Source organism: Mytilus galloprovincialis, chromosome 3 (genome assembly GCF_965363235.1).
Source record: "Mytilus galloprovincialis chromosome 3, xbMytGall1.hap1.1, whole genome shotgun sequence".
Classification (NCBI taxonomy): domain Eukaryota; kingdom Metazoa; phylum Mollusca; class Bivalvia; order Mytilida; family Mytilidae; genus Mytilus; species Mytilus galloprovincialis.
In genome coordinates this window covers 109,588,616-109,592,806 of record NC_134840.1, presented here as the reverse complement: position 1 = coordinate 109,592,806, position 4,191 = coordinate 109,588,616, and the positions used below count along the sequence as shown (strand labels likewise).

General features: G+C 32.6%; 1 long non-coding RNA gene across 1 annotated transcript; it reads left to right on the top strand.

Moving 5' to 3' along the window:
* The first annotated feature begins 487 nt into the window (after positions 1-487).
* Positions 488-3,991, top strand: LOC143069752 (uncharacterized). Its single transcript, XR_012976481.1, has 2 exons — positions 488-527; positions 3,128-3,991. It is a non-coding gene; the product is annotated as an uncharacterized LOC143069752 (long non-coding RNA).
* Positions 3,992-4,191: the final 200 nt, after the last annotated feature.

Here is a 4,191-nt window from a genome sequence, read left to right as displayed (position 1 = left end):
AACTCTTTATACAAAAAAGAAGACGTGGTATGATTGCCAATGAGATAACTCGCCACAAGAGACCAAAATGACACAGAAATTAAGAACTATAGATAACCTTTAGTTTGCCTTAACCAAATGTTAGAAAACTTTTATACAATGCTTATTACCACTAAACACAATCAAGTTTGAATTTGGGGGGGGCATCACTTTAGCCGTTCTAAAGTTATGCCCCTTTACAAATGGTAAAATTGCTAAATTTTTAGTTTTCTTCCTCTTTCTGTAGTTTGCCTTAATCTAATGTAATAAAACTTATACACAATACTTTTTAGTTATTTTGTTTATATTTAAATTGCAGAGTAACGAATATCTTATATTTCATAGGGATCAATATTCAGGGATATTGCTACTCTGAGGCCCATGCAGGAAAGTCATATTGTGATTCAAAGATGGCAAATATGTGCAAAAAGATGAAAAGTTGGGTAGCAAGTTGAAAAAAACATTTATGACAGCAGCTGATATGAAAACGGCCCTTGACTCTAGAACAGGTAAATTAACAAAATGTACATTGTTCAAACAGAAAACACAAACCCACTGCAAACTAAATGTGCCCTGTTAAAATAAGCAAATCTGGTTCTATACACACTTTCAGAGACAGTCTGATTCTCAGAAGTAAATTTCATTTCACAAATAAATCTGACATGATAATGTCTAAATGTTAGACTCGAGTCACAGGCTGAGGCTCGCATACACATCAGGGACGGACCCAGCCATTTTAAAAAGGGGGGTTCCCAACCCAGGACAAAAGGGGGGGGGGTTCCAACTATATGTCCCCATTCGAATGCATTGATCGGCCAAAAAAAGGGGGGTCCAACCCCCAAAACCCCTCCCCCTGGATCCGCCAATGCACATGTTACATCACCCATATTAAACAGAAAAAATTAAAGCATTGGTTAAAATGATCCATGGCATGTTGTTTGAAGCCCCATATGTGATATTATCTTAACATAATTCTTCTGGTCTGTGTATCTATCTGCTTGACTGTTTGTCTGTCTGTTCCTTATTATACCCCCACACAACAGAATTTTATGATACTTGGTAGACAATAAGGACATACTATGTAGATGTGCATATAAACAGGAAATTAAGATTCAATTTTTTTTCTATGAGTTATGCCTCTTTAAACTTATTTGCTTTAATGTACTTCTGCAAAAGTGTCATTGCAACTCCTCTGAAACTACACAACAGAACTTCATGAAAATTTGTAGATAACAAGGACACACTATGCAGATGTGCATATCAACAGGAAATTATGATTCAATTTTTTTCTTGCTCTTTTTTTTTACTTACACTTATTCTATTTCTTTAATGATAATTTGGGGACGTGGGGTATGTGATCGTGCTCACTAAGGTTGTTTAATTTGGTCAAAGTTAGTTTGATTGAAGTTTTAAGTCACATCAATAGAAATTTAGTACAAATCAAATTGTATGCCAGATTAGGACCATATCATAAAAAAACTAATCAACGTTAAAACAGTTATTTTTCAGGGTAAAGGTTTTGGTCATAGTAAAAAGTCAGAATAGTTTGAAATTTAGTGCATAATTTCCTTATAATAATATCTGTCTCAATATCAAACTTTAAACTGAACCCTTGAAATGATAGTGCAAACAGCACATCATGCACTGCAACTTTTATTTTACTAGCTCACATGGCCCTAAGGCTTTTCTCATCACTTGGCCTCTGTTTTCATTTTTTTTAACTTTTACAGATATCTTCTCCACTAAAACTTAATTGTACCTTTATTATATTATGTATTGTTCTCTGTTATCTGTTGTTTTGTCACATTGTATATATACTTGTTTATGTATTGCCATAGCATATTATGCTTTCGCAAATAAAATATTCATTCATTCATTCATTCAAAACTAATTAGCCAAATTTAACCAAACCTGGCCACAATTATCATTGGGGTATTAATTTAAAAAGTGTGTCCAATGACTCGGCTACCCAACCAAGATGGCCGCCATGGCTAAAAATAGATCATAGGGGTAAAATGCAGTTTTTGGCTTATAACTCAAAAACCAAAGCATTTAGAGCAAATCTGACATGGGGGTAAAATTGTTTATTAGGTCATGATCTATCTGCCCTGGAATTTTCAGATGAATTGGACAACCTGTTGTTGGGTTGCTGCCCCTGAATTGGTAATTTATGGAAATTTTGCTGTTTATTGGTTATTATCTTGAATATTATTATAGATACAGATAAACTGTAAACAGCAATCGTGTTCAGCAAAGTAAGATTTACAAATAAGTCAACATGACTTTAATGGTCAATTGACCCCCTAAGGAGTTATTGTTCTTTATAGTCAACTTTTAACAAATTTCATAAAAAATTTAAATTTTTACTAACATTTTCCACTGAAACTACTGGGCCAAGTTCATTATAGATAGAGATAATTGTAAGCAACAAGAATTTTCAGTAAAGTAAGATGTACCAATACATCACCATCACCAAAACACAATTTTGTCATGAATCCATCTGCTTCCTTTGTTTAATATTCACATAGACCAAGGTGAGCGACACAGTCTCTTTAGAGCCTCTAGTTTGAATAATGTTATAGATAGAGATAAACTGTAAACAGCAATAATGTTCAGCAAAGTAAGCTCTATAAATAAGTGAACAGGATCAAAATTGTCAATTGACTTCATAAGGAGTTATTGCCCTTTAAAGTCAAATTTTACAAGTTTTTGTAAATTTTTGCAATCTTTTACAAAAGTCTTTCCTGAAACAACATTAGGGTATTTGTTTTTTAAAAATGTGTCCAGTGACCCTGTCTGCCTAAAACATGGCAGACATGGCTAGAAATAGAACATAGGGAAAAAATGCAGTTTTTGACTTGTCCATACATGTATCTCTGAAACTATAGCAAAAGTATAACGGTTCAGGTTGCATTATTCCATGCATCAATTGTAAATAAATATATCATGTGAGCAACACAGGCTCCTTGGAGCCTCTAGTTTAAAATTATTTTCTTTTCTTCAAAATATCATGTTGACCTATGTAGTAATGTACACACATTTTGTTGAAGTTAAAAACATGACCTTTGAATTGGTTTATAATTCTCCTCATTATTATTTCTTTTCACAGGTGTTGCTGGATGTCAAGTCTCTGAATGTGCTTATGACGCCTCATAACACAAACTGATAACACACAAGTTAAAAGGAATAAATGATTTTAATGAGTTGTGAGTTGAAGAAGATGGTATACTACTGAGGAAAGCCTACACAATCGGCAAAGTAAAATTTATTCCTAATAAATCCATAGACCAAATGGGTTTTGGTAAACAGCAGGAGAATAAAACAGAATAATGACATGTGTGTTAATATCAGGATTTGATTTACCTGTTAATGTAATTGGAAAAATCAAAACACCTAAAACCGTTGGTGCAGTTAATCTCCATGAAGGACCAGAAATAAAAACAGAAAAGAAAATGGTGAAGACTCATCCAGATTATCCTATCGTCATTCAGAAAGTTCTGATCAAATGCTGTTCTTTTGCTCAAAAGTTGGATGTGTCATTAGATTTGCTACCTTAAATGGACTTGAAAACCATCTATTGATAGCTATATATATATATAGGAAAGCATTTTTAACAGTTGCAACAGGAAACAACCTGACACCAGTGGGCCAGGTTGTGCAATGAAGTGGTATTTACAACCAAAAATAAACCAACATCAACAGATGGGACTGAAAATGAATTTTCTACAAGTAATATGAGATGGGCTTTAAAGAATATCAAGATTTTTTATTATTTTTTTTATAAAAGTATTTGTCACATATTATTAAAGTACTAAGCAGGCAAAGCAATCACTCTTTTGAATAGAAGGTTAAGATACATATTTGATCAATGAAAACTAAGTATTATTAGAATATATGTTAAAATAATTTTGCTTGTACCATCATGACCATATAATTATTTAGTTTTTAGAAAATTAAACATTTGAACAACTTATTATCTATCTTTTTTTTTATTCTTTACTTCCATTATCTCCAATTGACTTTCTTCCTTGTAGTAAACATTGAATTTAAGTTCAATATTATCGATATGCAAATAAGGGTGGTTTCACTAGATATGTCATGTATGTTAAACGTTCTGTTCTAAAGGGAAAAAAATTCTGTATGCAAGACCATTGACTCTTGCATATTTACATA